General features: G+C 47.6%; 1 protein-coding gene across 1 annotated transcript in view; it reads left to right on the top strand.

Annotated features, from left to right (window-relative positions):
- Positions 1-1,597: 1,597 nt before the first annotated feature.
- Positions 1,598-24,633, top strand: part of fhip1aa (FHF complex subunit HOOK interacting protein 1Aa) — a 48,022-nt gene continuing 24,986 nt past the window's right edge. Inside the window, exons 1-2 of the mRNA XM_045208516.1 lie at positions 1,598-1,858; positions 21,520-21,628. The gene's annotated coding sequence lies outside the window, so the exon portion shown is untranslated. The remainder of the gene's footprint in view (positions 1,859-21,519; positions 21,629-24,633) is intronic.

Genomic DNA, 24,633 nt, shown 5'->3' with positions numbered 1-24,633 from the left:
TTTCATTTACTAACTACTACTAACTGGGTTGAGTTGTGTAAAAACAAATGTTGTAGTTATTCAAGCTAGAAGTAATTATTAGATATACAAATGTCTATTTTTCTCTTCAAGGTAATCTGATGTCCATACTGTATGAACTCTCCCCTCCTCCCACCCTGTTGCACCACTCCCGTGTGACTCGCACAGTCGCACCTAACTCAGGTGAAGACAAGACAGTCTCCCACCTGGTCTCCTTGGGGCATAGTAGTTCCACCGATATCATCTTGTTAAACAAAGAACAGTTAGCCAGTAAAGACCACTCCTTTACAGAAGAATGACTCACCACAACCAGCCTCTGTGACTGTTAGACGATGATAGTTTGGTTCTGACATGGCTGCCTAGAGTCGACCTCCAGTGGACCAGCCTTCATCACACCTTTGATCATGAGTAAAAACATAAAGACTGACTTTTATATCTATTGTGAAGCGTAGACAAAAAAGCACATACATTTAATAATGTCTTTATTACGGTATAGCCTACCATTGCATCTAGGAAACTGTCTCTGTATCAAATGGCTGAGCTAGTATTTTGCATCAGATATTTGAATATTGGCACACAGTTACATGTTCTATACAGCATAGAGACAGAGAAATACCACTGAGACTGTTTGAAAGATTTATAGGAAACTAAGCAATTTCTCAGGAGATGCAATTCAAATGATAAGCACTAGATGTCCCCATCTACCTTGTTTATTTCTACTGGCCACCACCTGCCACAGTTCAAATCAAATTGTATTTGTCACGTGCTTCGTAAACAACTGGTGTAGACTAATAGTGAAATGCTTATTTACGGGCCCTTCCCAACAACGCAGAGAGAGAAAAAATAGAGAAATAATATAAATGAAAAAAACACGTCATAATAAAAGTAATAATAAATACACAATGAGTTTGGTTGTTTACAAATGTATCAGGTAACCATAAAGTTTAGAATAGACAGTATTTTTATGTATAGAAAAAAAAATGCAATTATACATGTGTGTATATACTTTTCACAATACACAATGTGCAAATAAACGTATTCTAAAATGCCAATTCCTCACCCGCTGTGAGAAGGCTACTTAGGCTGCCATCGACCAAGAACACAGGTTGACATCGTGTTTACACCAGAGACTAATAACATGGCAAATAGCCATACATACACAGTGCTGCTCCAACTCGGCCCCTGTGACTAGAATGGCAGCTGGCATAGAGCTCCTTAAAACAGGTGACACTGTTAACAGGCCTGTTCAGTCATGGTTGTTGATCTCCTAACAGGACTTGGGTGAACATAGTTGTCTCTGTTTATATGGTTTTACATTGCCATTCAATTATTATTGTTTAGGATGGAATAGCCTAGTCCTTTGACAATATGGGCTAGGTAGGATAAAAAGAGGTGTTGAAATACAGGGCTAAAATCCTTGTTTTGTATAGAAAACAATTGTGTGAAGGGCGATCATTCACAGTGCATTGACTTCTCTCACTGCTCTCACGTTCACAAACTGTGCGGTGGACACAAAGAGGGAGGAGCCTAAGCTTAACGCGCTCGCGACGCTCACCTAGGTATACAGTACGTACAGTAAGCAGTCTCGAACTGACTGGTTGGTGACCTTGTTAGCTAAGCAGCTTATACCTTTACTTTTCTAATAGAAAGCGACATTAAACCAAGGAAATTGAACAACGTTCTGCTGGAGAATTAGTGCTTTTCAAGAGGGTTATGTACTTTGGTGTTGGAAAGACGCTCATCGGAAAGTAGGGTAAAAGGTTGCTTTCGCTCCGCATCTTGAAGCTGTGCGGTGTTGTTACACGAAGTCGGCTATTTGCACTTCTGAGACTCAGCTACGGTACGATATTTCAGTTGGTCTTCTTACACATAAATGGACTACAGCTAATGTATTGTTTGTAAATTACGGATTTTAGAAAAGTAAATAACTTGACAAGACATTGTTCATGTATTTTGCTGCTTGACATGTCAAGTGACAGGGACTCTGACACAGTCAAGGCATAATGTGACACGTTTACATTTCGGTTGTTATCATGGGGTTGTCTTTTTTTTAAACATTTATGTCAGAGTGACTTGTCAACTGAGTCCTGGACACATTTTGGGGACTTGCCATTTCTCAAAATAAGTTTAAAAGTATCTGTCTATACGGCTTGATTCTTGCAAATGCCTGGACACAATCTTTCACTTTTCATTCACCTTTATTGTGCCTCACGTGACATTTTGCAAACCTTTATTGCTGAAGTTATCCACATGTTAATGCTGTGGGGCCCAGGCTAATGTGTTTAGTCAGAGCCAAGAACACAAAGTACATTTGGCATCTACTGTAACTGTATACATAATTATTTGTAGCCTACAATATGCTATTCATTCTGCAGAGGTTAACAGATAAGTGACACACACACACCTCTTCCAACTTCAGCATACTTGGAAAACAAAACATGGTACAATGAAGAGGGTATTTTTTAAAATATATTTTAAAAATATTTTTGGACAGGACTGGTACTCTTATCATCTTTCCATGATGAAGAGGTTATTATTATTATTATTATTATTATTATATTATTATTATATTATAAGAGGTCAGGGTATTGGGTTACTACCTCATGGGATCACATTCAAACAGACACCATCAATGTTTCATGGTTGGCCATATTTTATTTACAGTCTGGTTGGGTGTGGACCATCCTTTATACCTCAATGGTGTGGACCATTCCTATACAGGGATTGTTTTACATCAAAGTTGTTATAGGAAAATCAGTGTTGATGCAAATTGATTTGAACACAAGTCAAAACTGTTTGCTATATGCAGTGTATTTGAAGTGAACAGTTTCAGGATTTTTTTTATGATGCTTTGGTGATTTCAAACTGTCAGCACACTCACTGTGGAAGTTGGGTTGGCATTGGCTCTAGAAAATACACACAGAGGGCAAAGCTTTTCGAAGTCCTTTCATTTCATTTACTCCTGGGAACTCTCAGTGGATGTTACAGACAGTGTTTAATTCCAGCACACTGACTAAATTGACCTGATTTCCCGCTCAAGTGTTGTTTCTGTATAATAGTAGGAAGAGTTGATACCAGGCTCAGTTGTCCTGATTACTGTAAATATGAGGGTTGATGTCATGAAAAGTACAGTATGTGCTGAATAACTAGGCTAATCTGAATTGTGAACTTGTAATTAGGATTTTACAGTATGTAGCATCTGTTTGTGTACTTGTGTTTACATCTGCATGCATTTTCCATGTGGATTTCCAGCCCAATGAGAATGGCACTCTGTTCCTACACACACACACAACCTAAAGAGAGAAGGTAGTGAGGTCTTCTTGACCAGTGGAGGCTGGTAGGAGGAGCTATAGGAGGGCGGGCTCATTATAATGACTGGAATGGAATAAATGGAACACATCAAACACATGTAAACCACATGTTTGACTTTGTTCCATTGATTCCATTCCAGCCATTCCAATGAGCCCGTCCTCCTATAGCTCCTCCCACCAGCCTCCACTGCACTTGACACACACCTCACCTTCATATGGCACAGCTTTAAGATGTTCTGCCTCGTGATCTTTAACCACACAGACTAGTGAGGTCATATCCCACAAGCCTCATCGCTCCAACTGAGGCACCTTGCATTGAGAGAGGGCTATGATATAGGGCCTATACCCTACGTAAACAAATAATTCATAGCACCATGTCAACATAGCAGGGGACTGAGACTTTATATAGCAAGAAATTGGCTTTGTAACACATGAATGCACTGGAAAAGTAAGGAGTTTTTCTGCTAAGTTACCACATGTGTATGATCAGGTCAGGTGAGGAGGCAATGTGGAGGGTTGTCCCTTTAAATCTCTGACATGCATGTCAATGGAGCATTACACAGGGCCAGCTGGTTTAATTTCACATAGTGGAATGTCTGGTTCGACCACTTCGGTCTACAGTGAGACCTGTAGGGCTAACCCAAGCTATTCTCAGACGGTCATGTAAGATCAGAGTGTAGTCAGGGATCTATGCTGAACTTGTATTACAAGGTGCACGCGTGTGCCTAAATTGAAAAATATAGGCGCACACAAAGACATTTAGGAGCACAATGACAGTTATTTGCTAGAATCCTTAATTTTTCTAGGCTCACTGGTGCTCCTAAATAAAAATTCCAGGTCGCACAGCAAAATATTTAGACGCATATGCGAGTAAAATGGTCGCACTGTAGAGCCCTGGTAATGGTGAGACTAGTGAATTATCATCGCAGGTTAGTTCATCTGGGAATGACATGAGATCACAGTACACACACATACACATACACACGTACAGAACAAAGTTATACCCTATGGATTATACGGTTGAAGATAGGAGACATAACTCCATACAGGATAGGACGGAGTATCATGTAACACTGTTTACCCAGGGCACTGAGGTACAAATATAATCGTGTACTCATCAACTCCAATTGACTATTTATAACATATGGTACGACACTTCATAAGATATGTGTGTGTCAGTGAACAGTTGGTGTTCTCTCTACGTCATGAGTGGTTGTCAATCAGAAGGCACAAGCAGCTGAGAGTGCTTCTAACTAGTGATCCTTGAGTTAGAGGTCATTCCGATTAACCTGACAGGCTGTTGTTAACGTTGCAGAATATGCTGCTTTTTCAACACGCACAGAGGGCATACTCAGTTACGTTTGTTTTGAAAAACATCTCTCTGACTAGGCCAGGGAACAAACTGACCAGCCATGCAGGGCAGCATGAGGTAGCATAAAACTAGGCCACCATGTGACTGGAACAGGGAAGGAACAGGTGTCTGGGACAGTCACCATGCCAACAGCTGTGGCTGTGACAACTCACTGGCCCACTGACCGACCTGTCTCCCTTTCTCCCAGTTTCTCACCCTGGCCATGGACTCAGCCCGGCTCAGGCTTAGCACTGTCCCATGTTTGGGATTACACCCCCCTTACCACCCTCCCAGCCCCGTCTAGCGACCCCAGTGAGGGGTCAGTGAGAACAAGGGAGCCGTGTAGAGAGGGCCACTTGCTGGAGTTATTAACATGTTGTTAACATAGTCTTAACCTAATCCGCTGGGGATGACTGACTGTCGCCTATATCTCTGAACCTTAATACAACTGTTATGCAACTTTTGAACTGAAATTCTCCACTAAGTACCTGTATTATCTACTGTTGATTGAACTGAAAGTCTCCTCTAAGTAACTCTATTATCTACTGTTGATTGAACTGAAAGTCTCCACTAAGTAAAGGGAAAGGGGGATACCTCGTAAGTTTCACAACTGAATGCATTCAACCAAAATATGTCTTCCGCATTTAACCCAACCCCTCTGAATCAGAGAGGTGCGGGGGGCTGCCTTGATCGACATCCATGTCATCGGCACCCGGGGAGCAGTTGTTGGGGGTTAACTGCTTTGCTCAAGGGCAGAACGCCAGATTTTTCCACCTTAACGGCTCAGGGATTCGAACCAGCGATCTTTCGGTTAAGTACCTCTTATTGTCTACTGTTGATTACCACTTATTGAGAATAATTAAGAAGCTGTCAAGCTTTTTAGTGTGTTTGTCTCCTATTTGACATGGCGTATTCCTAAAAGGTAGATTTTTCCTTCTCTCAGGAAACTACAGTCACGTTTACTTGTACCTGTGTTTACTTTTTTCTTGAATTTGCTTCTCTTTTGACTAAGCTAAGTTACAGACACCATAGCTTGTTTTTGTCTCAGGATACATCACAAATTGCAGGTCCAACGACCTAAAATGACCTCCAACGACCTAAAGCATACTCTCCATCTATAGAACAGCATGGTGTCTAATGGGGAGACTGACTGGATAGGGAAGATTCATATCATAACACTACGGCAGTTCAAAAACAGGCGCAACAGCAGTAATGTGCCTTGTTGAGTCCAAACCTCTTAACTCCTTCTCTGATCTGATCTGGTTAATGACATGATGAGAGCGTGGCGAGGCCTAGCACTATCCATCCCTTCTGATAACGGCTCTACCAACATCACAGCCATGCTATGCTAGTCATCCCTGCATCTCTGCTGCTACCAGACTCTTATTTACTATTGCTAATACTGCACAATTTAAACACATGCCCCCCAATCCCCCCTTCCCCCATAACACATGTAAATATTGTTATATAGATTGTACCTTCCTGTATTATACTTATGCTAAAATGTTTATTCTATTCTACTGAGCCATTTACTTTATTTTCGTATTCTTATCTTTTATTATTTCTTATTGTTGTTGCATTGTTGAGAAGGAACCTGCAAGTAAGCATTTGATTGGACAGTGTAGTGTAAACAATGTGTATCCTTTACATAAGACTAATAAAACTTGAAACTTCTTCCTCCATTTCTCCATTAATTTCTCCCTCCATCCCTCCACCTCGTCATCCCTCTATCCCCCCGCTGTCTCTCATTCATGCAAACACTCAACCCTTTCATCTCCTTTTGGCGAGGCAGCATGCAAACAAGTTACAGAGGAAGCAGCAGCAGAGATATAGATGGATGTGCCCACACTAAACAAACTCCTATCTCAGAAAGTGTAACGATCCCGGCGGTCTGAGTCGGGTCCTGTCTGGTGACGAGTGTTTCTGGTCGTAGCTCCTGTTTCCCGAGGGTTCGGGAACGCCCCGGGGAGCGCGCTTGTTTCCGCACCTGCTTCCCATCAGCAATCGGCACACCTGGGCCTAATCATCACCCTTCTTAGGGTCTGGCCCAACATCCAGTTCCTGCCGGATCGTTAGCCATGAACAGTATGTTTTGCCGGCGTATCAGCCTCAGTACTAGAGTTAGTTTTTGTTGTTTTGTTGCACCCTGTTGACCTGCCTGGTACTTACCTCCGTTTTTGTTCTCCCCACAGTCACTCGTCCGGAACCTCTACCCAACCTCTGCCTGATGGTCGGCGGCTGCCGAGCCATCATCGGATCAACCACTGGACCCTCTACAACTCCTCCACGCCGCCGCTCTGTTCCCTGGATTATTTCCCTTCACCCTTGGTTCAGTAAATAAACACTCACCTTTTGACACCACTTACCTTGTCCTGGTCTGCTTCTGGGTTCTGGCTTAGTAAACCGTGACAGAACGATCCGGCCAGTAATGAACCCAGCGGACCTGGACTCTGTTCGCCATGCTATTACCCAGCAGGAGAAGATGTTGGGTCATCATAGCACGGTACTACAGGAGATCGCGTTGTCAGTTCGGAACCTTTCTACCGGTCTGACGGAGGTCCAGAACCAACGCAAGTGGCCGGTGGAGGATCCACTACCGGTTTCATCCATCTCGCCTGCCGCTTCTGAAGCTGTGGCCATCCGTGAGCCCAAGGTTCCGACGCCGGATAAATATGAGGGGGAGCTGGGAAGATGCCGTTCCTTCCTTATGCAGTGTGGACTAGTGTTCGATCTACAGCCCTACTCTTATGCCACAGACAAGGCTAGGATAGCCTTTGTGATTGAGTTGCTGCGTGGTCGTGCGCTGGAGTGGGCTTCAGCCGTTTGGGAACGACAGGATCCCTGCATGGCTTCATACCAGGGGTTCACGACCGAGATGAGGAAGCTCTTCGACCATTCCGTCCGAGGGAGGGACGCAGCTAGGCGCCTGTTTTCGCTTCGCCAAGGAACTCGCAGCGTGGCCGACTTCGTGATTGAGTTCAAGACGTTGGCTGTGGAGAGTGGGTGGAACGAGGAGTCTCTGCAAGCGGCCTTTTACCAGGGTCTGTCGGAGCAGCTCAAGGATGAGTTGATCTCCTATCCGGAGCCTAGTGACCTGGACAGCTTGGTAGCCTTGTCCATTCGGGTGGATAATCGAGTCCGAGAGCGAAGGAGGGAGAAGCAATGGGGTCCGTCCAATCGATCAGTTTCTCAGTTCCCAGTCGGGTCGGGTGGTGGACCAGAACACATCGATCATTCTCCACCACAGTGGATTAGTGGAGAGGTCCTCTCTCCCGATTCGGAACCCATGCAAGTGGGGCGGCACGGGTTAACCAAGGAGGAGCGTCAACATAGACGTAAGACCAACTGCTGCCTCTACTGTGGTAGCTCGGGACATTACATCTCCACTTGTTCCCGGCGGTCGTCAAACTGCCCGGCTCGCTAAAGTTGGGAGGACTTTTAGCGAGCCAGTTTCAACCTCTCAGTACCTCTGTCAGACCCCGCTTCCCGGCTACCCTTGTGAACAGGAATCAGAGCTTAGCGCTTAACGCTTTTATCGATTCAGGTGCCGATGGAAGCTTTCTTGATGCCGAGTTGGTGGAACAGCTGGGGCTTTCCAAGGAGCAATTGCCGGAAGCCATTGAGGCGACCACTCTGAACGGCAGTAGTCTGGCACGTATCACGATGAGGACTGAACCCGGTTAAGATGCGGTTGTCAGGGAATCATTCTGAGATGATTTCATTTTTCATTCTGCCGTCTTCCCATGTTCCTCTGGTCCTTGGATACCCCTGGCTGAAGGAACACAATCCCACGTTCGATTGGGTGACGGGCAAGGTAACGAGTTGGAGCCTGGATTGTCATGCTAACTGTCTCAAGACTGCCTGCCCCCATTCGGTTCCCAGTCAGGTGATTGAGGCTAAACCTCCAGATTTGTCCCTGGTTCCCGAGACATATCACGATTTGGGGGAGGTTTTCAGTAAGCAGAAGGCTCTGTCACTCCCTCCCCACCCGACCATATGATTGTGCCATCAACCTGGTCCCTGGAGCTGTCTACCCCAAGGGAAGGTTATACAGTATCTCCCGACCTGAACGTGAGGCGTTGGAGACCTACATCAAGGAGTCCCTAGCTGCTGGTCTCGTTCGTCCCTCGTCATCACCCCTGGGGGCAGGATTCTTCTTTGTGGGTAAGAAGGATGGCTCTCTTCGACCATGTATTGACTATCGGGGGTTGAATGACATCACGGTCAAGAACAAGTATCCCCTGCCCTTGATGAGTTCTGCCTTCGACTCCTTACAGGGTGCTACGGTGTTCACCAAGTTAGACCTACGCAATGCGTATCACCTGGTCCGGATCAGAGAGGGGGACGAGTGGTTGACGGGTTTCAATACACCGATGGGGCACTTCGAGTATCAGGTGATGCCGTTTGGACTGACCAATGCTCCAGCGGTATTCCAGAGTATGGTGAACGACGTCCTGAGAGATATGATCGGTCTCTTCGTGTTTGTTTACCTGGATGACATTCTGATCTTCTCGAAGGAACCTACCGACCACGTCCAGCATGTCCGGCAGGTTCTGCAGCGATTGTTGGAGAATCGCCTGTTCGTGAAGGCCGAGAAGTGCGAGTTTCACGCCCACACAACATCCTTTCTCGGGTACATCATCTCCAGGGGAGAGATTAGGATGGACCAGGAGAAGGTTAGAGCGGTTCTGGAATGGGCCCAGCCCGGTACGAGATTGCAGCTCCAGAGATTTTTGGGGTTTGCGAATTTCTACCGCAGATTCATCCGGGATTACAGCCGTGTGGCCGCTCCATTAACTGCCTTGACTTCCAGCATCAGGACCTTCAAGTGGAATCCGGAGGCGGATCGAGCGTTTCTGGATTTGAAGAGGCGATTCACCAACGCACCGATTCTCTCTCAACCGGACACGGCCCGTCAGTTCGTTGTTGAAGTGGACGCGTCTGATGTGGGAGTTGGCGCCATCCTGTCGCAGCGATGCTCCACGGACAGTAAACTCCATCCCTGCGCCTACTACTCTCGTCGCCTTTCACCTGCGGAGAGGAATTACGATGTGGGTAACCGGGAGCTTCCGCGGTGAAACTTGCCTTGGAGGAGTGGCGCCACTGGTTGGAGGGGGCGGAGCAACCGTTTATTGTCTGGACTGACCACAAGAATCTTGCTTACGTGCAATCGGCGAAACGTCTCAACTCCCGTCAGGCCAGGTGGGCGTTGTTTTTCGGACGATTCAAGTTTGTCCTGACGTTCCGACCTGGGTCTAAGAACGGCAAGGCGGACGCCTTGTCCCGGATGTTCTCCAAGACGGAGGAGAGTGGGTCCAAGACCGAGACTATTCTCCCCCGGAACTGCGTCGTGGGAGCAGTCATGTGGAAGATTGAGGAGGAGGTGCTGGCGGCCCTTCGGACTCAGCCCGGTCCCGGTAACGGTCCACCCGGTCGGTTGTTTGTGCCTGAGTCGGTTCGTCCTGCTGTTCTCAAGTGGTCCCACGCCAGTAAGATGGCTTGTCACCCTGGCGTGGCTCGGACTATGGCGTTTCTTCGCAGACGTTTTTGGTGGCCTGCCATGGCCGAGGATACTCGGGGTTTTGTTGCTGCCTGTCCAGTGTGTGCGCAGAATAAGAGTACCAATCGGCCCAGCTCTGGACTACTTCACCCCCCTTCCTATTCCCCGGCGTCCATGGTCGCATCTGGCCCTGGACTTCGTCACGGGGTTGCCCGCTTCTGAGGGGAACACGGTCGTTCTGACTATCGTGGACAGATTCAGCAAGTTCGCCCACTTTGTGCCGATTGCCAAGCTTCCCTCTGCCTCGGAGACGTCCGAGATCCTGGTTAGGGAGGTTTTCAGGGTCCACGGTTTGCCCAGTGATATCGTTTCCGACCGTGGCCCTCAGTTTACCTCTGCTGTCTGGAAGTCCTTCTGTTCGGCCATTGGAGCTACAGTCAGTCTCACATCTGGTTTTCACCCCCAATCCAATGGTCAGGCGGAGAGAGCCAACCAGAAGATGGAATCCACGCTACGCTGTCTGGTCTCTTCCAACCCCACCTCCTGGGCCTCTCAGTTGCCTTGGGTTGAGTATGCCCACAATACTCTCCCTACATCTGCCACTGGGATGTCTCCCTTCCAGTGCCTGTATGGCTACCAACCTCCCCTGTTCCCTTCTCAGGAGAAGGAGCTCTCAGTGCCTTCTGTTCAGGCCCACATTCGTCGTTGCCACCGGACCTGGCATCGGGCCAGAAAGGCACTCCTTAGAGGTTCGGACCGGTATCAGCTCCAGGCGAATCGTCGCCGGATCCCCGCTCCCACCTATACCATCGGAGATAGGGTTTGGTTGGCCACACGGGATCTTCCGTTACGGACTGAGTCTAGGAAGTTGTTACCGAAGTTCATTGGTCCGTTTGTGGTGGAGAAGGTGATCAATCCAGTGGCAGTTCGACTCAAACTACCGAGGACGCTCAGAGTCCATCCCACCTTTCATGTCTCCTGCCTCAAGCCTGTCCTCCTCAGTCCTCTGTTGCCTCCTCCGCCTCCTCCTCCTCCTCCTCGGATGATCGGAGGTGGTCCTGCCTACACGGTGCGGCGCATCATGGATTCCCGACGGCGGGGCCGGGGTTTCCAGTATCTCGTGGACTGGGAGGGGTATGGTCCTGAGGAGAGGAGTTGGATTCCGCGGCGACAGGTCCTAGATCCGGATCTCATCAGGGACTTCTACCGCCTCCATCCTGGCGCTCCGGGGAGTCCGCCCGGTGGCGTTCGTCGGAGGGGGGGTACTGTAACGATCCCGGCGGTCTGAGTCGGGTCCTGTCTGGTGACGAGTGTTTCTGGTCGTAGCTCCTGTTTCCCGAGGGTTCGGGAACGCCCCGGGGAGCGCGCTTGTTTCCGCACCTGCTTCCCATCAGCAATCGGCACACCTGGGCCTAATCATCACCCTTCTTAGGGTCTGGCCCAACATCCAGTTCCTGCCGGATCGTTAGCCATGAACAGTATGTTTTGCCGGCGTATCAGCCTCAGTACTAGAGTTAGTTTTTGTTGTTTTGTTGCACCCTGTTGACCTGCCTGGTACTTACCTCCGTTTTTGTTCTCCCCACAGTCACTCGTCCGGAACCTCTACCCAACCTCTGCCTGATGGTCGGCGGCTGCCGAGCCATCATCGGATCAACCACTGGACCCTCTACAACTCCTCCACGCCGCCGCTCTGTTCCCTGGATTATTTCCCTTCACCCTTGGTTCAGTAAATAAACACTCACCTTTTGACACCACTTACCTTGTCCTGGTCTGCTTCTGGGTTCTGGCTTAGTAAACCGTGACAGAAAGAGCCCATTGTCCTTTGGGAATAGGTCAGGGGCTTATCCATGTTGCCATCAGAGATCGACCTACTCCCCTCCTGACTCCTGGGCTTTGTTCTGTACAGCTACATGGGGATAACGTCTGTGGAAAAGTATGTGGAAGTTCTGCTACAATGGTACTGTTCTACTGAAAATGTGCACGCGCGCACACACACACAGTATTGTTTAACTAACCATATAACCATTCAAAATCCTATTTTTCATAACCCCTAACCTTAACCCCAAAACCTAATCTTAACCCTAACTCCTAACCCGAAACCTAATTCTAGCACTAATTCTACCTTAACCCTAAACCTCCTAGAAATAGCATTTGACCTTGTGGGGACTAACAAAATGTCCCCAGTTGGTCAAATTTCTGTTCATTTACTATTCTTGTGGGGACCCCACAAGTAGAGTTACACACACACACACACACACACACACCCTGCAAGAATCACTTCACTCACTCCCTGGATCACTGACAAGCTAACCTGCACTTGAAGGTTGTCTTTTGTACCGTTGTCTCCTGTGTTGTGTCTACTGCTCACCTGTCTCAGTATTATTGAACCATTCTAACTGGCCTTATCTCACTGTAGCAGGCTGTGCAGCTCTCTGTATCCCTGTCTCAGAGTCTCATGGCAGTCATTATTACACAGTGGCTCAAGGGATTGTTTTAGCCACTCTAAATGCAGGCAGCATGTTGCTATGCCATTATGTGCAGTACCCAATGCTGTGGGCAAGAGAACGCTGGGTGTCTCAGCCTGGGTATGTATTTCATAATATGTGTTGATCCTCTGGGGTGTTTGGCACTACTCCACTCAGCTTGTTGACCTTTCCCTGTTTACCAGTCTCTCCCTTCCCCCCGGGCCTCCTCACCCTCCCTCCCTCCCTCCCTCCCTCCCTCCCTATCAGGTAATGAGGAGGTGAGCTGGTGTGTTTGAACATGTTAATCAACCTCCTCCACTGAGCCCAGAGGTGGGAACACTGACTAAACGCAGCACGTGTTCACGTGTTGAGCACCAACCTCAGCCAACCTACACCTCAGCCTATAACCTTCAGCTGGCCTTTAACACATAATCACAGTCCTATCTGATAAGGTCCTAACTTTATGGGTTTTACACTGTTGTATTCGGTTGTTAATGGGCACACCTGTTGAGTCCCTTCATATTGATGTTTCATTTCAGAAATACGACTGACTGTTATGTATTGTAAGTTGCCTCGAAGAATGATGTGTTGATTGATACTCCGTTTTAATGTAAGCCAACACAGACGAGTTTCAGAGAAGTTTATATTTGTAATGTTAGGAGCGTTCCTAGTCTGAATGCAGTAGGCCTAACTGCTTCTCATAGCGACTAACTGTAGTCCAGAGAGGGGTCAATGTCCCCTCGGCTACAGGATAATGGACGCCTAGATAAGACTATGGATGGGGTCCTCCAATTGTGAATATATGTGTTGCTCATTGGAGAAGGGGACAGATAGACTATAAATAGCCAGGCTCTCCCTCTGAGGCCCCAGTGTGGCCCACCTGTAAATATTTCAACAAGGTACCGTCACTTTAATGGGGCCTTATATCACTGGGGTTGCCATGGCCACCAAGCCACTGTAAATGTCCTCTGTCTATCACCCATTCGTCTATCACCGGTGGGAGAAGAGAGAGGAGGGCCAGTGACAGAGCCCATTCGTCCTGGCCAAAACCTATTGTTGGTCCATTCATCCTGGACCAGGCACCGCCATTGGTTCATTTGTCCTGGACCAGGCCCTGCCATTGGTCCATTCGTCCTGGACCAGGCCCTGCCATTGGCCAGGACATATGGGCTCTGTTTGAAGAGGACAGTCGCTCTTCCTGATAGGACTTAATGACTCACATCAATCACATAGTCCAGAGGCACAGGCTTTGTGAGTGGGAGTGTGGTGGACTAATGCATTGGTTGGTGGTTCAGTTGACAGTATTGAAAAATGCCATGTATACATTTGCTAATTTAAGAAGCTCGTTCAGACTACTAATTTATATTGCGGAAAAAGAGAGTTCTCATTGCTGGGTGGGTGTAACAATATGTGTACCTAGAGTTCATTAGAGTTAAATGTCTGGCCCCAGAGGTAAGAATCATGCACAGCAACATGTTCAGCAAGTGTGAAAAAAGCCAGTGTACTGCAAGTTAGGACAGCCTTGTGAGTGCTACTGTAGGTGTGGCTGGCTGTATCATGACCTCGCCCCAGTGTGTGAAACACCTGCTGAGAGGGAGACGCCTTTACATCTCACAGCTTTAGAAACCAGAGCCACTCTCAGTCACCAGAACCACTCTGTCAGAATACACCACACACACACACACACACACACACACACACACACACACACACACACACACACACACACACACACACACACACACACACACACACACATTGATGCTTACAAAACCTCTGTCTTTAAGCAAACATTCTATCCTCTATCGCTCCTGTCATCGTTGGCTCTGCACGTGTTATCTCCTGTGAAAATCCCTTCCTCTTGTTACCTGTGAAGCCTCTCTCTCCCAGCTCATCCATTGAATAACACGTTCAAAAGATGACGTAACGAGATAGACCTCACTTCACTTTCTATAGCTTTATCTAAATGTGTATACCTTTTTTTATTTTATTTAACCTTTATTTAACTAGGCAAGTCAGCTAAGAACAAATTCTTATTTACAATGACGGCCTACACCGGCCAAACCCGGACGACGCTGGGCCAAGAGAATGGGTTTTTCATCTGGTAGAATTCACTGTTGAGGAAGAGAATCGGCTTTTCATCTAGTAGAATTCACTGTTGAACTTCAGTTCAAACCATTATAGTTTCAGGTGGAGCTATAGTGTATCAAATTCAGTTATTCCTGTCTCTGTGTAGAAACCCTATTGTTCAGAAGCTACCTCTCCTAATTCCCTGTACACATACTGATGAGCCCAACACTTTTGCTGTAATCAGGAGAAGATGATTTTAGCTGCAGGGGGTCTGGAACCTGGTAAAGATGCCAACCACGGCCATTTTGGGGATGCTGTGTGGTGTAGACGTACATGGCATGCTCTGGTGAATAGGGATGTAGGCTACTGTGATATTGCTGTGTCTTTTGTCTTTTGTACTTTCATTACTCAGGAGACGCTTATACACATTCAGTGACTGTTATAGCATTTATAGCATAGGCCTATGTCATAGCATTGTTATGTCAAGAGGACATAAGCAAATGCCAATGCAGTGACACAATGCTAACTAACACAATGTTGACAAAGAACACTGTTAGCAGGTCAGTGTCTTCCAATCTAACAGGTTCTTAAAATGAGTTTAACAGTAGCATGGGGAATGTGTTGTTGCTCTCTCTCTCTCTCTGACCCTCTCTTTATTTCTCTGTCTCTTTATTTCTCTCTCTCTCTCTCTCTCTCTCTCTCTCTCTCTCTCTCTCTCTCTCTCTCTCTCTCTCTCTCTCAATTCAATTCAACTCAATTTAATTTAATATAATTAAATGTAATATAATTTAAGGGCTATATTGGCATGGGAAACATATGTTAACATTGCCAAAGCAAGCGAAGTAGATAGTAAACAATACAAATTAACATTACGCTCACAAAAGTTCCAAAAGAATAGACATTTAAAATGTCATATTATGTGCAAATAGTTACAAAAGGGAAAATAAATAAACATAAAAATGGGTTGTTTTTACAATGGTGTTTGTTCTTCACTAGTTACCCTTTTCTTGTGGCAACAGGTCACAAATCTTGCTGCTGTGATGGCACACTGTGGTATTTCACCCAATAGATATGGGAGTTTATCAAAATTGGGTTTGTTTTCGAATTCTTTGTGGATCTGTGTAATCTGAGGGAAATATGTGTCTCTAATATGGTCATACATTTGGCAGGAGGTTAGGAAGTGCTGCTCAGTTTCCACCTCTTTTTGTGTGCAGTGTACACTCTTGAGAGCCAGGTCTGCCTACGGCGGCCTTTCTCAATAGCAAGGCAATGCTCACTGAGTCTGTACATACAGTACCAGTCAAAAGTTTGGACGCAACTACTCATTCAAGGGTTTTTCTTTATTTTTACTATTTTCTACATTGTAGAATAATAGTGAAGACATCAAAACTATGAAATAACACATATGGAATCATGTAGTAACCAAATAAGTGTTAAAAGCGTGCAAAGCTGTCATCAAGGCAAATATATTTGGATTTGTTTAACACTTTTTTGGTTACTACATGATTCCAAATGTGTTATTTCATAGTTTTGATGTCTTCACTATTATTCTCCAATGTAGAAAATAGTAAAAATAAAGAAAAACCCTGGAGTGAGTAGGTGTGTCCAAACGTTTGACTGGTACTGTAAGCAAAGCTTTCCTTAAATGTGGGTCAGTCACAGTGGTCATTCTGCTACTGTGTACTCTCTGTTTAGGGCCAAATAGCATTCTAGTTTGCTCAGTTTTTTTGTTAATTCTTTCCAATGTGCCAAGTAATTATCTTTTTGTCTTCTCATGATTTGGTTGGGTCTAATTGTGTTGCTGTCCTGGGGCTCTGTGGGGTCTGTTTGTGTTTGCGAACAGAGCCCCAGGACCAGCTTGCTTAGGGGACTCTTCTCCAGGTTCATCTCTCTGTAGGTGATGGCTTTGTTATGGAAGGTTTGGGAATCACTTCCTTTTAGGTGGCTGTAGAATTTAACGTCTCTTTTCTGGATTTTGATAATTAGCGGGTATTGGCCTAATTCTGCTCTGCATGCATTATTTGGTGTTTAACATATTTTTGCAGAATTATGCATTCAGTCTCAATTTGGTGTTTGCCCCATTTTGTGAATTATTGGTTGGTGAGTGGACCCCAGACCTCACAACCATAAAGGGCAATGGGTTCTATAACTGATTCAAGTATTTTAGCCAGATCCTAATCGGTATGTCGAATTTTATGTTCCTTTTGATGGCATAGAAGGCCCTTCGTGCCTTGTCTCTCAGATCATTCACAGCTTTGTGGAAGTTACCTGTGGCGCTGATGTTTAGGCCGAGGTATGTATAGTTTTTTGTGTGCTCTAGGGCAACGGTGTCTAGATGGAATTTGTATTTGTGGTCCTGGCAACTGGACCTTTTTTGGAACACCATTATTTTTCTCTTACTGAGATGTACTGTCAGGGCCCAGGTCTGACAGAATCTGTGCAGAAGATCTAGGTGCTGCTGTAGGCCCTTCTTGGTTGGGGACAGAAGCACCAGATCATCAGCAAACAGTAGACATTTGACTTCAGATTCTAGTAGGGTGAGGGCCGGGTGCTGCAGACTGTTGTAGTGCCCTCGCCAATTTGCTAATATATATGTTGAAGAGGGTGGGGCTTAAGCTACATTGTTGTTTGTGTACATGGATTTTATAATGTGGTATGTTTTTCCCCCAACACCACTTTCCATCAATTTGTATAGCAGACCCTCATGCCAAATTGGGTCAAAAGCTTTTTTGAAATCAACAAAGCATGAGAGGACTTTGCCTTTGTTTTGGTCTGTTTGTTTGTCAATTAGGGTGTGCTGAGTGAATACGTGGTCTGTTGAAATTTGCTCAGTACATTGTTTTCACTGAGGAAATGTACGAGCCTGCAGTTAATGATAATGCATATGATTTTCCCAAGGTTGCTGTTGACGCATATCCCACGGTAGTTATTGGGGTCAAATTTGTCTCCACGTTTGTGGATTGGGGTGATCAGTCCTTAGTTCCAAATACTCTCTCTCTCTATCTCTCGCTCTCTCATTCTCTCTCTCCATCTCTCACTCCCTTTCTCTCTGCACTTCCTTAACAAAGTCAATATGGTGGTATGCTGCTATGTGTAATTGTACATTTAATTTATCATCAGTCTAGTTTGACTGTGGTGGCATGGCTTTAAAACACTGCTACGGTCAGGCTATTTCTTCCTCTCTTTATCATCTCTACTAGGCTTCAAATCAGGTTTGATGTTCTCCTGCTGTTCCTTTTACTCTCATTCACACAAATCTCTCTGAGGAGTTAACCTCTGCCCATAGGGGAAACCATCTCACCATGTATACTCTGAGACAAACCCTTCAGAAAATAAGATCTTGTTGTGAATGGCAGAAACCATGGTTAGAGGATGAAACTAGGTCTGTGACAGTGGGAGAGAGGGGGATGGAACTAGATTCGACAGTGCTGCTAGGTAACAGATGTGTTTTGAAATGGTTGAAGCTCCTGTAGTGGTCATATTCAGTTTCATCACCATCTAGGCTACATTGTAATCTTTCTCCTTCATCATCAGTGACTCGGATCTCTGATCTCAACCAGGCGTCTTCTCTGTGCCTGATTACAGCAGGAGGTCTGTTCCATTTCACCTCCTTCCTCCTTGTAGAATAAGTGAGCCACAAGCAGTGTGTTACTACCTACCTCCGCATGATCAGTGACTCCATTGATTCATTATTGATACAGATTAGTCACTGGCTCGCTCCAAAACAGAAACAGCCTGAATGTTTACAGCGCTCCCTGCTTAAAACAGCATGCCTCTTCTTCCCTTTTCAACTCTGTTCATGTGCCTCCAAAGAGTGTGTGTGTGTGTGTGTGTCTGGCTCAGGGGTTCGCAACAGGGGTCCTTAGTCAACACTCCTGTTTTCAAAGGGAGATGCTGACTTCAAGACTTCTTCAGAGCTTTTTTGTTTATCCAGTCTCTGGCGTTTGGTGCTATCGAGACATGTAAGCAAAACATTAGCATAATTACCTAATTTGTATAATTGGATAACGACTGTGAAACTGAGTGGAGGGGCATGCAGGGTCACGCGCTCTCCCAGAAACATTATAAATTGAGTTGTTTATTACACAGGCATCGAAAATAATAAAGGTGAATACATTCAATGTGTGACAGCAAAGCACCATCTCCTTGGTGCTCCTCTTTATAGAAGTGGTGACCTATTTCAGGCTTGACAGTATGTTGCTGGGCTCTATTTTGAGGAAGTGGAGCATCTCCTCTCCAGGCAGTACAGTAGTATCCTCTATGTCGTCCTCCTGCAGTGCACTATGCAGTTAGGTTACAGTATGTGAGTGTGTGTAATTTAGGTCATGTTTTTCTCATAGAAACGGCTTACTGAGGGGAGTAGCTACATTTCTGTCTTCAGTGTCTCAGGTTAGTTACTAGTTGTTGGTGTTGTCGGCAACTGGTGTGCAGTGTGGCGTCAGTGTCGAAGTCTGTAGGCGTTAATTTTCGACCCCTAATTTCCTGGGATTATAATTGGTTTTTAGAATGATCCAGTGTCAATCCCAGCCTAATTATGTATTTTTTTAAACACCAACAGTAGCTTTCTGTCACAGGAATGAAAAACTAACTTAGGATGGGTCAAAGAGGTCAACATCGCTCATCACTGACGGACTCTATTTTCGAGGTCGCTCACAGTCTGAAGACTTGGCACACTGTAGAGTTACCTATTCATGTAATAGACTGGGACTGGGAGGATATAATATGCAGGAGTGTTACGCTACAGACAGTAGTGAGCTATACAGGGACACATTAGCCGAGTAGTAAAGTTCAAAAGGGACTCAGTCATACTCAAACCATATTAAGAAGAAACCAAGATGGCCAAGATACAAAAATAATCTTCCATTTGATTCAAGGACACAGTAGTTGCCAGTGCATTGTTGTCCAGGTTAGGTAGGTTAACCACTATAAATGTACAACGCTAATCTGCCACCAGGCCTGTTTGTTCTATTGACCCCATGAGGTTGAGGACAGACTCCAGTGAGGAAATGTCTATCTGGGGAAGGAGAGGACGGATTACTGTGGCGTTAAGACCGAGCAGAGACGCAGCCAACTGGAGGCAACTGGAGGAACCCAACACACTGCTACTACTGTCTCTCTCTCCACTGTATAATTGGGTGTCATGTATCTGGCCGGGACACTAAGCAGAGCACTGTAGTAGTATCCCTAAACAGCCCACTGTGTCCAGTATGTTGTGTCTTTACAACAGACTCAATGAGAAGAGTGCTTGTTAGAGGAAGAAGATGAGCTTTGAGAATGTGGTATTTCATGAGTTGTTTGTGTCCAGTTATGGGTCTTGTTGGTAGCAGTGTAGCACTATAGTGGTGCTTTTTAGTTATACAAATAAGAACTTGTTACAAATCTGTACTTGAGAGGTTTAGTTCTTTATGACTTCTCTGTATGGGAGAGTAGAGGGTGTGAGAATGAATGGAGGTGAATGGAGGTGTGGATTCCTTTAGAGCACACCCCCTCTCCTCTCTGTTTGCGTTGACCCAGCTGGACCGGGACCCCCACTTCCCCTCCATGGGTGGAGCAGGTCCCTGGAGGCGATACAGCCACAGTCTGGACAGCGGAATGGGGTTTCATGGCTCTGTGGGGGACGAACACACACCACAGCCACGCACACACACACTGAGCTCCGACTGCGGTTAGTGTTTACAATACATCATGCCGATATGATCTTCCTGGATTTTAGAGTTGTCGCTACAGAGTAAGTCAACTTGGACATGACTGGTATGCAGTGCATTTTGTATGGTTGTCGGTCCGGTCGAGAATGCCTAGAATGTTTTAGCTTATGTTTTATTTGACGTATGTGGACTTCAGTGATCTGGCCTCCCTCTAGGAGTGTGGTCAGTGGTCACATCGTAGAAGTAATGTCTTTCTGCGCAATGTAATATGTTGTGACAGGTTTCCCATGGTGCCTCAGTGTGGCAGTGTCAGAGAGGCCATAGCATGTTAAGGGAGGAGAGGGGGCTCATTGCTGACCAGAGACACCAATTATATCACAACTCTAATTGGAGTGGACAATAGCATGATTATTCAACAAATGATGATGAGGACATTGTTATGTTCTTTCAGAAGATGTTAGTTTGTAGTTTGGCACCGTTGTCTCCATGCTTATTTAGTGTGTGTGGTTGTGGGCGGTGCTCTCTTTCTCTCTGTGTTACTCCCTCTTTCTCTCTCACTCTCTCTGTCTCTCTGTCTCTCTCTCTTTCTCTCTCTCTCTTTCTCTCTCTCTCTCTCTCTCTCTCTCTCTCTCTCTCTCTCTCTCTCTCTCTCTCTCTCTCTCTCTCTCTCTCTCTCTCTCTCTCTCTCTCTCTCTCTCTCTCTCTCTCTCTCTCTCTGTCTCTCTCTCTCTCTCTCTCTCTCTCTCTCTCTCTGTCTCTCTCTTTTTTTCTATATTTCTCTCTCTCTGTCTCTGTCTGTCTCTCTGTATGTTACTCCCCCTCTCTCTCTCCCTCCTCTATCTGTGTTACTCCCCCTCTCTCTCTTCCCCCTCTCTCCAGTCAATGGTGTTCTGAGCCTCTTACTCACATCGTCCAGTCACTTCCTCACATAGCTCTAGTCTCCACTCATTCCCCCGCTCCATACCACAGCACCAGGAACTCCACTCAGTCACACTGTCTGGCAGTGCTGCTCTCAAAGCTCCTCTGGTGTGTCAAAGTTAGACTTTTCTCTCTCTCTCTCTCTCTCTCTCTCTCTCTCTCTCTCTCTCTCTCTCTCTCTCTCTCTCTCTCTCTCTCTCTCTCTCTCTCTCTCTCTCTCTCTCTCTCTCTCTCTCCACAGGACTGGGGTGTGCCTGGTCGTAAAGAGGATGAGGTCTTCTCTCTCCCCTTAAGGACATTCTGTATTGTCGATTCAAGAAAACAAGACGAGCAACCATGGTGAAGCAGAGGTAAGAATTTCAGCGATTTTTGTACTGGGTGACCCTGCCCCATGCATTCCTATAAGGCACTTTCCCTGTGTTAACTAAAAACAGATGTGTTTAGCTGTAGCATGAGTGTTTCAGTGTCTCTCTGTGGTTGGTTGTTAAGCCTCTCCTCTCCAAGTGGGTGGAAACCATTTAAAAATAGGTTTTACTTGGCCTTGATTGGTTGAGAGGCCGTTTGAGGGGCAGCCTTTCTGATCTCTGATTGGTCATTGTGGTCTGACGGTCTGCAGCTGCTGCTAGCAGTAGGGTTACAGTTGACCTCCTGCAATGCATGGCTGCACTTCATGTGTTGTTATTGTACTCTGTACAGTATGAGGCAGACGTCTTCAATAGAAGACATTGTCCTGGACTGTTGTTTACTGACCTGATTGATTATATGCTAGTACCTAGCAACGGCTAACTAGATATTGTGCTTTCGTTTGCATTGTTGTCAGACTGAGTAGGTAGCCCAGTTTTATGTACTGTCTAGTCAGTCCCAATTGTTAGTCTGTTGTCAAGTCTTCAAAGTTTGATCTGTTGGCATGGATATAATCTGTTGAACATCGGATGTCCTCAGAATTACGCACATCCGATGTGGGCACTTGGCCAATGACACCACATAGCACTACTAGACTCTAGAATGAAAATCACAGATTCTCAGAACCACCATAGTCTCCATTCACTGTCCTCAGAGGAACGGAAACATGAGACTCTAGGAAGATAATAGAATCCAAATATCCTCCTTCCTGAGTTATAGTCCTATTTATAACTGACCTGAGCAGGGACTGGGGCGGGGAGGGAGATGGCCTGTTGTACTACACTGTGTTAGCAGATAGCCAAGCTTTTGTTTGCAGCAATGGTCCTCTTTCCTGTACAATCACCTCCTTTACAAGGGAAGCAACAAATAACCCTGGCTTGCACCTAATGTTATCTGGCTGTCACAGTCACATTATTGACTTATTGATGTCACGTTCGCTTACAGACGGGTCAGACCAAGGCGCAGCGTGATATGCGTACATGTTTATTGAATATCAAACACAACGACAAAATAACAAACAAAACGAAACGTGAAGTCCAAGGCAGCACAACACAACATACCTTAACACGGAACAAGATCCCACAACCCCCTAGTGCCAATAGGCTACCTAAGTATGGTCCCCAATCAGAGACAATGAGCGACAGCTGCCTCTGATTGGGAACCACACCGGCCAACATAGATCTAGACGATCTAGATCTAAACCTAGAAAACACAGCATGGACAAACACAGCAAGGAAAATACACACCCTGACTCAACATACAAGCGTCCTCTGAGTCAGGGCGTGACAGTACCCCCCCCCAAAGGTGCGGACTCCGACCGCACAACATAAACATAACAGGGAAGGGGCCGGGTGGGCATTCCGCCTCGGAGGCGGATCCGGCTCAGGGCGTGACGACCACTTACTCTCTGCCTCCCTGTTGCGCCCCTGGTCTGGTCTGGACCTCGGGGCGCTGCTTCCCCTCTCCTTCCTCCCACGAAGTACCAAGCCCTGTCTGGACCCTGGTGTGGGAGACCCCGAACCTGGAGAGGGGCTGACGTCTGGGTCTGGACTGGAGCCGCTGACCGGAGCTGGACCGGGCACCGGTGGAGCGGCCTTCACAGGCTCCGGACTGGAGCCGCTGACCGGATCTGGACTGGACCCCGGTGGAGCGGACTGCTCTGGCTCCGGAGTGGAGCAGCTGACCGGAGCTGGATCAGGCACTGGTGGAGCGGACTTCTCTGGCTCCGGAGTGGAGCCGCTGACCGGAGCTGGACTGGACCCCGGTGAAGCGGATTGCTCTGGCTCCGGAGTGGAGCAGCTGACCGGAGCTGAACTGGGCGCCGGTGGAGCGGACTGCTCTGGCTCCGGAGTGGAGCAGCTGACCGGTGCCGGACCAGGCACCGGTGGAACAGGCACGGGCCGTGCTGGACTGGACACACGCACCACTGGCTTGGTGCGGGGAGCAGGAACGGGCCGGACCGGGCTGGCGACGCGCACCACTGGCTTGGTGCGGGGAGCAGGAACGGGCCGGGCCGGGCTGGCGACGCGCACCACTGGCTTGGTGCGAGGGGCAGGAACAGGCCGGGCCGGGCTGGCGACGCGCACCACTGGCTTGGTGCGAGGGGCAGGAACAGGCCGGGCCAGGCTGGCGACGCGCACCACTGGCTTGGTGCAGGGGGCACGAACAGGCCGGGCCGGGCTGGCGACGACGCGCACCACTAGCTTGGTGCGAGGGGGGGGAACAGACCGGGCTGGAGACGCGCACCACTGGCTTGGTGCGAGGGGCAGGAACAGGCCGGACCGGGCTGGCGACGCGCACCACTGGCTTGGTGCGAGGGGCATGTACAGGCCGGGTCGGGCTGGCGACGCGCACCACTGGCTTGGTGCGAGGGGCAGGAACAGGCCGGGCCGGGCTGGCGACGCGCACCACTGGCTTGGTGCGAGGGGCAGTAACAGGCCGGGCCGGGCTGGCGACGCGCACCACTGGCTTGGTGCGAGGGGCAGGAACAGGCCGGGCCGGGCTGGCGACGCGCAACACTGGCTTGGTGCGAGGGGCAGGAACAGGCCGGGCCGGGCTGGCGACGCGCACCACTGGCTTGGTGCGAGGGACAGGAACAGGCCGGGCCGGGCTGGCGACGCGCACCACTGGCTTGGTGCGAGGGACAGGAACGGGTCGGGCCGTACAGGGAACACGCACCACTGGCTTAGTGCGGGAAGCAGGAACGGGCCGGACCGGACTGGCGACACGCACCACTTTCTTGGTGCGAGGAGCGGGACTGGGTTCCTTTATTAACCCCCGCTCCTTCTGCTGCCTAACCAGCTCCTCTCGCCGTGCCTCTACACTTTCCTTCTCCCTTATAGCCTCCTGTAGCGCCTCCCTCTGACCGAATAACTCCTGCTCCCTCTGAACCAATAGACCCCGTAACATGGTGGCCTCCTCTCCTAACCTGCAGATCCGCCCTTTAACGGCC

This window comes from Coregonus clupeaformis, chromosome 3, assembly GCF_020615455.1.
Source record: "Coregonus clupeaformis isolate EN_2021a chromosome 3, ASM2061545v1, whole genome shotgun sequence".
NCBI lineage: Eukaryota > Metazoa > Chordata > Actinopteri > Salmoniformes > Salmonidae > Coregonus > Coregonus clupeaformis.
Note: the sequence above shows the minus strand (reverse complement) of the source record. Positions and strands in the feature narration are given on the sequence as shown.